Source organism: Elgaria multicarinata, chromosome 2 (assembly GCF_023053635.1).
Source record: "Elgaria multicarinata webbii isolate HBS135686 ecotype San Diego chromosome 2, rElgMul1.1.pri, whole genome shotgun sequence".
Taxonomy (NCBI): domain Eukaryota; kingdom Metazoa; phylum Chordata; class Lepidosauria; order Squamata; family Anguidae; genus Elgaria; species Elgaria multicarinata.
In genome coordinates, this window is record NC_086172.1 from 41,314,489 (window position 1) to 41,324,998 (window position 10,510).

Consider the following 10,510-nt stretch of genomic DNA (forward strand, 5'->3'; position numbering starts at 1 on the left):
ATTGGGAAAGGATGGATTTTGCTAGCTCAACACTAGACGGTGCTTCTTAAACCTCAACATCAGAAACACTGACCAATATATCTATACTGAAAAGCACAGGTTAGATCCAAGACAATTTGGATCTTGAGGTGTGAAATCCAAATGGACAATCCCATTCATGGTTAACAATGCACTCAATTAATAGATGACAATTTGCTGGAGCAAAACATCTCCACCTGAGGCCACCTTACTGCCTAATGCTGGGGACAGCCTTGGATATATTTGGGGGTAGGTAGAAATGATCAATCATGTAAAAATAATGTAATTTATGTATGGATGCTAAATTGCAGATATTGGGCTCATAATGTTAACATTTGTAATGACTTCGAGAGCAAAAGACACCCTACAGCCAAACAAGTCTTAAGGACTAATCCTAACCTAGTGTGTTTGGCCTACATCTCCTATCAACCCCAGCCAGCAGTGCTAATGATTAGGGAAGATGGGAGGTGTCATGCAAACATCTGGAGAGCACCAGGTTGGAGGAAACTGGGCTAGCGTCCATTTCATCATATGTTTATATTTGGTCACTCTGCATTATAATCGCTAAAGATAGGTTTGAAGGAATTCCTCACCAGCCCAATCAGACAGATAGACTAGTGTTCCTTGCATCTCATATGACATATTTTATTATTCTTACCCGCTTTATTGTTTCCGTTGTTAGATTCTCACACCATTGATACATTTGTACATTGCTCTGAACTGTTAGATATTTTAGAACATTAAGCAGCAGAGAAAAGAAAAGTCAGGGATGGGGAGGCCCCACCCTCCTTAATTAGTAGTAACGCTTTAGATGATAGCCAGGTGGAAAAGAGATTCCTGGTGCACTGTCCTTCCATGCATTCCAAGAAGAGGAATTCTTGATAGTTCATACTGACAATATTCTTACAGTACCCCAATAAGCGAAAGAAAAAAACAGTCAGTTAAAAAAAGGTACCAGATTCCAGAAAATAAGAGGTTCCTGAACAAGGATAGTTAGAGTGTATGCCCTCAAATTCACCTCACCCATCCTCTTTCCATCTCTCCCAGCAGGTACAGAATAGAAAGAAAAGGCCGAATATGGAAGGGGTGGGGAATCAGGAAAGGGAAAATAGGATACAGGAGGAGAGAGGTAATGGGGAAGCGCAGCACTAGAGGAGCCCAGGTAACACAAAGGATGAGTTCCGACGAGCTAATCAACGATTGATTCCCATTTTGTTCCTATTACCCCTCCCCCCACTGATTAGCATGTCGCCGGAACTCAGCCAAAATCTTGCCAAACACCTCAACTGTAAGTGATGCGTTGTATCCAGTATTCATCTAACTTGCCCCATTCATTTCTGCTGGCCTACTCTAAGGAGGTCTAACATTGGCAACAACCAGGTGTAATAGCGCATTCAGTGGGACTTAAAGCTCCATCTGATGAGCGTTTTATTGCACGCTGGTTACTGGGCATTCACGAAGTTTGCCCAGGTCCCTCACATGAGGTTGTCTGCCTCTCATGTGCCTTCCATCCCTTCTGGCCTTCCTTGCGCGACAGAAAAACCCCTCATTAAGTCCCATGCTTTTTTAAACTCGTGCTCTCTCCTGCTGCGTGGACTTCCAGCTCCTTGTGTACTTCCTCTTTTGAAAAGCGAAAGTAACTGAGGAACGAAAACACCGGCTGAGAAGCGAGGTAGGGAGCGTGTTAACCCCCGGTGTGATGGAGCTTTTACTCCCAGGTAAGCAAATATATCACCTAATGCTCTTTCATGGGAGTAAGCCTCATTTGAGTAAGTAGGAGTGACTTCCGACTAAATATCCATAGGGCTGGTCTAGTATAACATAAAAGGGGAAGATGGCTGGAACAAAAGGAAGGCACGCTGTTGCTGCAGCGTGGCGGGAATCTCCAAAATTATCTGGGACTGCAGGAACTAGTTTGGGCCACTGCTTTTTCTGCGGCGGCTTCTCCAAGCAAGCGCAAGAGCGCCTTCCGCCGCCATCTTGAGTAAGCGCTTTGACTTCGACGCGGGGCGGGTTTTGCCGGGCAGTCCCGCCTCTGCGGTGAGCTCATACGCAGCCGGTTCAATCCCACGCGAGCTACTCCTGGGCAAGCGGTGGCGGCGGCGGCGGTACTGAGGGCCGGAGATGCCTGTCCTATTTGTCCTCCCGTTGCTGCAACCCCCGTAGTAGGGCAAGGGCAGGTAAACAAGGGAGAGGCGTTTCTTTCTCCCGGTTCCCCGCCCAGCTCTAGCACCGCTTTGTAGCGGGGAAGGCGCCTCGGGGTTCCCGTCGCCACGGCGTGTGTCTGGTTCGCCTTGGAAAGCAGGCAGGGCGGCAGCAGCTGTTACAGAGAAATGGGGGCTGAGAAAGCTGGGGCAGAAATATGCAACGGGGGCTCCAAAAGTGAAGCGACCCCAGAGGGAAGAAGCCAGGCGAAGAGGGGTCCCCTCTCATTGTGCCTGACTGAGCCATAATTTGGGACTCCTGGCTTGGGACGGTGACTTTCTATTTGTCAGGTGATGAACTCTGTCTGGAGCTCCCTCATACCTAATGGATATTGGGGGCATATGTGGGGTGTATGGCAGCCTCCCCCAACCCAGGTGGGTTTCAGGTCCCAACATACCCTAGGCAGCAAAATAGATGCTGGGAGCTGTAGTACAACACACCTGCAGGGCACCGGGGTTGGGGACGGCTGGTATATGGCTATGTGGGGATGACTGTGCCTTGATAAGGTGAACCCTTTCGTTTGTGCTGCGGGAGCGCCGGGTGACTTTCCTGTATGCTTTGCAGGAGCATTGGCTCTGTCCGTTTCTTTCCTTTTGGTTTAACCGTGAGCGACGACGTCGCTTTAGGTACAAATCCACTCAAAACTATCCTCCAATAAATTCCCCTCCTTTGTAAACGGGATCCTATTGGTTGTAGTGGGCCTTTCAAGGTGATGTAAGTGCATCTGATGCAGTTTGCCGCTGGCGAATTGGCGTGGGCAAAAGGTTCATTCTGTTTAAACAATAATCCCAGTTCCATTGTGTGGCTTTTGGGTTTGCATGTTCTGCCTTTTCATGTGCTGCAAGCCAGATAAGCGAAGTCAAGTGTTTGTTTTGAGTATCGATTACAAGATAAGTTCCCCTTTTTAAATCAGTTTATGTGCATAATCATGATGATAAGTATGGGGTCTTAAGGTAGCCTTTTCATGAAGTATTGCAGAACACATCACTGCTGGAGATTAGTTAGTTTTGATAAATTCTAGTAAAATGATAATATGCCCCTCCCCGGTGGGGCTTGCCTGTCGCTGGCATTGTTATCAGGACCTTTCTCTTCTCCCAGGCATTTAACAGCATTTAACAACATATGCTAAGTTTGTTTGCTTTTTAATGGACCCCAGAACTGTCATTGTTTAAAATGGATACTGTTTTACACTGTTGTTTTTATACTTTTGATGGTTTTAAATTTGTCTACTTTTTAATGTTCACTGTTTTAACTTTTGTGAACTGCCCAAAGAGCTTTGGCTATGGGGCGGTATATAAATTTAATAAATAAATAAATGGGAAAACTGCATACAAGAGAAAAGCATAAGTAAAGTCATTACTCTTGTTTGTATTTCTCCCATTTCCAGACACACATGCATCATCATTACCACTTTACTGGAACTTTCTAAAACTTGACTGGATAGCTCTACAAAAATGTCAATCCAGAGTGCTGTGAAAAAGGCAATTTCTGTGTTGGCCATCTGCTCATAGGGGCAAGATGAACCAACGGCCCCCATGGATTCCAGTGATGACATCAGTCTGAGAGCAGCAACATCAGCTGTTCATACTGCGCCTGCCCCATCTGTCTCTATTTCCAGTTTCCAGCCACACAGGCAAGGCTCAGGACAGGAGGACAGTCAATTGAACCTTTGTGTTTAATTGGTGGTGTGGGAACGCCTCCTCTTATGGCAAAGAGGTAGTAGCAAGCAGCCACAGAACCAGGCTCCTCTGTGCCAGAGTAGCTCCACTCAGAGTGCGCCAACAGCACCTCCTGCTGCACACGCCTGCCCCAACTATTTCGACTCTCCAGTTCTCCGCAACACGGGCGGAAGAGGTCCAGCCAGGGCAGGTCAGTAAATTAAACTTGGGATGGGGGTGGAGTGGGATTCCGTTGAGCTCAGTTGAAAGTGGCTGCAATGTAAATGGTAGAATGTGGACCTTGAAGGGGCTGTGAGGCTGGCTTTTTGGCAGGCGCAGCTAGGCAGCACCGAGGCCTGTTAAGCCTTTGGATTGGTAGTCTGCTGGAGCACTTGCCTCATAAAGTATCTCTCGCCAATTGTGACTGCGAAAATCACTGGCTTCCCATCCTGTTCTACCTGGCATGGGTCCCTGGCTGAGTGAACTCTTCCAGCCCACAGGTAACGTAAGGTGGGGGGAGAACACAGGACTATTAACCATCTGGGAAGTGGTAGTGGTGGGAAGTTGCTTGAAAGCACAATCACTGCCATTCCCAGAATCACAAGGGAAGATGTACTCCTTATGTACACTGGCTTTTTGTGGCTTAACTTCACCCCCCACCTGGTAAAAAAAATGCATCAGATTGGGCTGTTAATGTTGGTATGTGTAAACCCCTTAAAACCCCTATGTTTTCACCCACGAAGGCTTGGAAAGTGCTGAACTTTCAAATTTCATCCATACTTAGGGACATCCACAGAAGGGACAAAGAGGGGCAACTGATTCCCTGAGAGTGACTCATAGTGTCCAGATTCCCATGTTTCCTTCTTTTTTTTTCTTTTTTAAGCAAGTCTCTAGCCCTTGTAGAAACCAAGATATGAAGCAGAATGTGAAGCTGCTATTCACTTTGCTTAAAACCAGCTGGCTCCCACCTTTTAGTGTTTTTAGCTGATGCATGAATTCACAGGGATGGTTAACATACTCACTATCTGGGTATATTAACCCTTCTGGTGGGTTAAGCCTTTTTGAGGTCTGCCTTGATAGAAAGAAATTGGGAGTCTCATAAAAAAACAATTTAGGAATCCAGGAGTATCCTGTAGCTGGGTTTGGACAGTAGTGTGTCTCCCAAAAACAAAAGGTGGCAGCAAAGACAGAAGTCCATAATCTTTCTAACTCAGGTTTTTGTTAATGTGTTTTTCTGACTTTATAATCATTTAAAGAATTACCCTGACAATGTGTGCAGATAAAGTTCAGTGCTATTACACCCATATTGCATGAGGCAGGGCTGTGGCTGAGAAAGTGTGGGTTACACAATTCCTGCAAAGTAGCCCAGTGTTCTTATTTTGCAGAAGGTGTGTGTGAGAGTAGTGTATGGCAACAATGCAGTGTAGTCCAGTGTTGTTGGTGTTTTAGGGAAATACAGATAGAGCTGTGAAATTGACTGTAGCAGCAGTGCAATTTATTAAGAATTAGAATAGATTGTTGTGAGCTTTAAAAGGAAGAAAGTACTTTTTCACACAGCACATAGTTAAGCTATAGAATTCGCTACCTCAAGACATAATGACGGCCGCCAATTCGATGGCTTTAAAAGGGGTTGGATAAATTCCTTGAGGAGAAGGCTATCAATGGATACTGGTCCTGATTACTACTGCTTGTACCAAAGGCAATATGCCTATGTATATCAGTTGCTGGGGAACATGGGCGGGAGGCTGCTGCTGCACTTGTGTCCTGCTTATGGGTTCCCAATCTCTAGTTGACCACTCTGTGAACAGAGCGCTGGATTAGATGGGCCCTTGGTCTGATCCAGCATGGCTCCTTTATGTTCTTATGATAAGGCAGTCAATGGCTAATGCCAAGATGACTGTATGCTGCCTCCAGTGCCAGAGGCAGTATGTCTATATACCAATTGTTGGGAAATGTGGACTTACCACATGCAGCTGGTTGGCCACTGTGTGAACAGAATACTGGATTAGATAGGCATTTTGTCTGATTCACCATGGCTCTTCTCATGTAATACTTCATAAAAATGCCATCTTAAGGCTCAGTTTGCATCACTGTGTTATGTGATTCAGAGGAAGTTAGGTGGTTCCAATTTTGATTGCGATCAGATGAACTTTATTTAAATTCCATTTGTTTTTAAGGGGACTTAGCAATCTTGCCTTCTCTGAATTGCATTTTTAGTCCTAAAATTGCTAACTCTGAAGTAAACTTCCATTAAAATCAGTTTGACATTTACTTCTAAAATAAATAGAGCTGCAGTATTGAATTGACTATTTGGTTTAATATTTTCAAATGTTTTAAGTATTTTAATGCTAGTAGTATTTATCTAAACTGCAGGTGACAAATACCACCTTAAGAAGCATTCCCCCTCTGTGTGCATGAGAGAACAGGGAATGCCTCATTTAAGATTGTTTGCTGTGACAAAAAGAAAGCATATATTTTAGCACTATTTTTTGCATATTCAGATTTAATCAGGAAATCAAGTAAAATTGATATGATAAATCAACTACAATTTCTTAGGCTGAAAATGTATAGCCATTTACCTTATTGAACTCAATTATTCTAAGTAAGCATATGTAGGATTGTGCTGTTAATCAGGTTAACAACACTACAAATAAATGAATATATGCTCAGATTATTACTCATCTGTTATGCTTAGCATTTTTGTTTTGATTTTTGTAGTGTGACATGATTTCAGTAAACCTGTTACATGCTTGATCATCAGTGGGACCAGTGTGAGTTTGGTGACATATCACCATCTGGCTACACTGAAAAGAACAGACAATCGCTGTAGGATAGTTTCCATGTCAGCCCAGTTGAATTCAGCCTACGTTTTCAGATGATGAAGTATTTAGCGGGAGTTGGCCCTTAATTATAGATGGGAGGGTTTGCAAGAGAAAAGTCTTTGATCAGGTGTGGAGAATGTGTGGCCTTTTACACATTGTTGAACTACAACTCCCATCACCCCCCACCATTGTCTATGCTGGCTAAGGCAGATAGGAATTACAGTCCAACAGCATCTGGAGGGCCACACAGGCCCCACCCCTGCCTTCGACTATAGATCAGAAGGGTTTGGCATCTGACTGGTCAAAGAAGGTTTAATCAGTTGACCACCCAATATAAGGCACAGTCCTCTGTGTTGATTGTAAGCCTTTAAAGTCATCCTGTGCAGAGTGGGAGGAGAGGTAGAGGTGATCTTCATCTCCCCATCCTCCCACCCTGCATTTTTCATTAGACAGGCTTTTTTGCCCACCTAGCTGGCACACTTCAGAAGGGGGGGAAGGAGTTTGTACCCTGGTCTCTCCAATCTCCCCCCCTCCACCCCACTGGAACACCCCCTGCCCCATGGTCAAGTTCTCGACTTCAGAGAGTAGTTGTTGCAGTTCTTTCCACGACGAGGGGAAAGGGGATTGGTGCGCCATAATGAAATTAAGTAACCAGGTTGCCTCCTGCACATTTGCCACTTCCACTTTGCTTCTGGTTACATCGACAATCCCATTCCTAGGTTGTTTGCTGCAGTGTGCAAACCCATTATAGCCCAGCAACAAATCATTGATTCAAATTCTTGGTTGTTTGTCCCTCAACATACCAGAGTTCCAGGTTCAGACAGACTGTTCTGGGTTGTTGATGAAAACGGATGCAAAGCAAAAGCAGCAAGTGTGCGGGAAACAGCTTGTTTGCTCTGGTGTGACCCTGTTTAACCTATACTTTGTCATTATGTGTGAACCAGGCCCTTGAAATGAAATAGGAAAATCAGACTTTTGTTTTGTAAACAGAATGAGCAAGGAGCTGAGAGATATTTACATAGGGTTAGTATCTGTATAAAGGTAAGTCTTAAGGATTTACATTTAGGGTTCAAACATTGATCTGGTTCACCTCGATGAAACAACCCATGGGGTGTTCAGGAGTGCACAAGAACCAACATGCTGGCACCTGACTGTTTACTTGCTTCTGGTGTGCTAAACAATCCAGGGACACCTTATCCCTGTGTTGTTCTCCATGATATCTGAACCCAGAATGCTAGGTTTTTGAGTGAGAAACAAACCAGAGATATAACCCATGGTTTGTATCTCCCTGTTGTTTCGCCCTCAATAACCCAGAGATCTGGGTTTGGACGCTACAGGGAACAACCCTGGGATGGAGTATCTTTGGATGGCTTAGTGTACTTTGCAAGCCTTGCTCTTGCACCTCCCTAAAACTCACAGTTGATGTGCAAAGTGGATCACTATCTCTTACACTTACAGGAGTCTTTGTATGAGTATGCGCTTAGGAGATCATGGATCTCAGCAGGGAGTAACTAATGTGACCTTTGACATTGCTAGTGGTATATCTCTTATCATGGACATGGATGCGGTTGAGATGCTGTTTGGAGATGTTGTTTGGAGATACTGTAATAATTGAACTCATACTTAGCCTACATACTAAACAAAATCGCCATACACAAAACAGCCTTAATAATCATAATCATAATAATAAAATATTTCTTACCCGGCTCTCCCTCTGGATTGAGGCAGGGAACAAGATTGAATACAAAAATATTATAAAATACATAAAACTGATAAAAAACAAATAAAACTAATACATTATTAAAATAACAGCCAGACATCTTAAAATTCGACTGGGTAGGCCTGCCGGAAGAGATCAGCCTTTTTGGCACTTAATAACTTCTCGTGTGTTGCAAGTAATATCGTAAGCTATAGCCACTGAATTAAAAACAATGGGAATTGTACCTCTCTTGTAATATCAAGAAAAATGCAAAAAAGACTATGAATGAATGAGGTTATGGAATAAAACCTTGCCCTATAATAGCTGCTTGCTGTTTCTCAGGCTTGTTCCCTTTTATCATTATCTCTTCTCCTATAGGAAAGTTTTCTAGATGTTTTCACAGCAACTTTCACCAGATCTACACCAAGCAGGATATAACACTTTGAAAGCGGTTTGAAAACAGTATATGGAATGTGTCATGGGCCCAATGGTTGTCAGTGCACTTCAGTATTGTTATAAATCAGTAGTGTAGATCCTGCTAGAGTTGTACATTGAGAAAACAAAAGAAGAAAATTGAGATTACATACTTATTTTGGGTACTGAGTCTTCTGGTCCTTCAATGTTGGCTGTGTGGTGGTGTGTCTCTCTGTATGGTGGTGTGCCCGTCTTAATTAACTGTTCCTAAAATTAAGGAGTCTTGAAATGGCTCCTGCTCTTTTCCCTGCCATTTGCATGTCAGGGCATGATTGTAGTTCAGCCCCAAGGTATAGAAATCCAGATGGCACAGTTTTTGCCTAGTTACAAGAATAGGAAGTATACTAGCTGTTAGCTCACAGAGGTTTTTTTTTAAATCATGTTCCTTCATTAGTATAACAAAAGCCTAAAATGAGGCAACTAACTTTCCCTTGCAGAGATTTTACTTCTACTTGATTTTTTAAAAGTTAAATCTAATCAGTATACCTTCCTTTACAAAACTGCCATTTTTGTTCACAGATGTTTCTCTTTGTTACAGAAGTTTTGTCCTTTCTGACACTTTGTGCACTCAACTTACTGTCATATTTTGGGATGTTCTTGATTTCTGCAAGAGGCAATTTGCGCAATTACCCAAATTAAGCCACTGTAGATGTGTTAAACAAGAGAAACAGGTGTGATTATGATTACAGTTTTTCTGTGCTATTATTTCTGCCAATGCACCCCCTTGAATTGTATAGAAATGGAGCCACAATTCTCTGTCTGATAGAAACTGCATACAAACCAACTCCTGGTGCTATGCCTACATGAGAATCTCCACTTTGCCCATAAGCATGAATTCAGATGTATTATTTTGAAAAACAAGACAGCAAATTTATGTTAAGGTACTTCAAGTACAGGAAACAAAAGTGGAATCTGAAACAAAACGTTGTTGTACATCCCCATGCTCTAACATGAATGCTCCTGTTCAGGGTTCCAACCAGCCATGCTTACCTCCAGGATACTATACGCATCTGTTGTTGTTGTCATCCCTACTGACACTCAGCATTGCTCCTTCATTGTTGCTGTTTTTGGGGAGCGTGGGGTGAAACAATGGTGTTTGTGCATATCTCAAGGTTTGTCTAGACAGGGTTTACCTTCCTCAAGCTTCTCAGTGGCCCTGTTTTGGCTGCAGTCCTGTTGGTATTCAGTCACCTATGTTCACGATTAGCTTAAAGGGAATGATGTTCTGTTACTTTTCTACAAAACCCATCTCTGCCCCTTATCATTGGACTGTTATGGAAAAAATTTCTGTTAGGCTAAGTGTTTTGCCCAAGAGTTAATTTATTTATTTTTAAATGCTTGTGAAGATTCAAGTTTCTAAAGCGGGAATAGGCCATGAAAATCAACTATGAAATAGCTGTAGATTTTGGCAACCCTGAGCTTTGTTTATATCAAGAAGTGGGAAACTACTTTCAGTTGGGGAGGGTCATTCAATTTTGGAGATTTTATCAGGGAGGCGTATTCCAGTGGTGGGCAGGACTGAAGGCAAAGGAACGGAGCCAAACATAAAAGAACCCCAGCATAGTGTAGCTTAAAGCTCTTACTAGCAATAACTGAGTGTTAGAACCATTTCAACTTTTTAGAATGGGAGAAAA

General features: G+C 43.2%; 1 protein-coding gene across 6 annotated transcripts in view; it reads left to right on the top strand.

Moving 5' to 3' along the window:
• The first annotated feature begins 1,718 nt into the window (after positions 1 to 1,718).
• Positions 1,719 to 10,510, top strand: part of GPR155 (G protein-coupled receptor 155) — a 39,742-nt gene continuing 30,950 nt past the window's right edge. For 3 of the 6 annotated variants that reach the window (XM_063116363.1, XM_063116368.1, XM_063116369.1), the window contains exon 1: positions 2,093 to 2,198. The gene's annotated coding sequence lies outside the window, so the exon portion shown is untranslated. Of the gene's footprint in view, positions 1,737 to 2,092; positions 2,199 to 2,237; positions 2,514 to 3,657; positions 4,093 to 10,510 lie in introns of those variants that run through there. The other 3 variants (XM_063116367.1, XM_063116365.1, XM_063116364.1) reach the window with 3 other exon arrangements.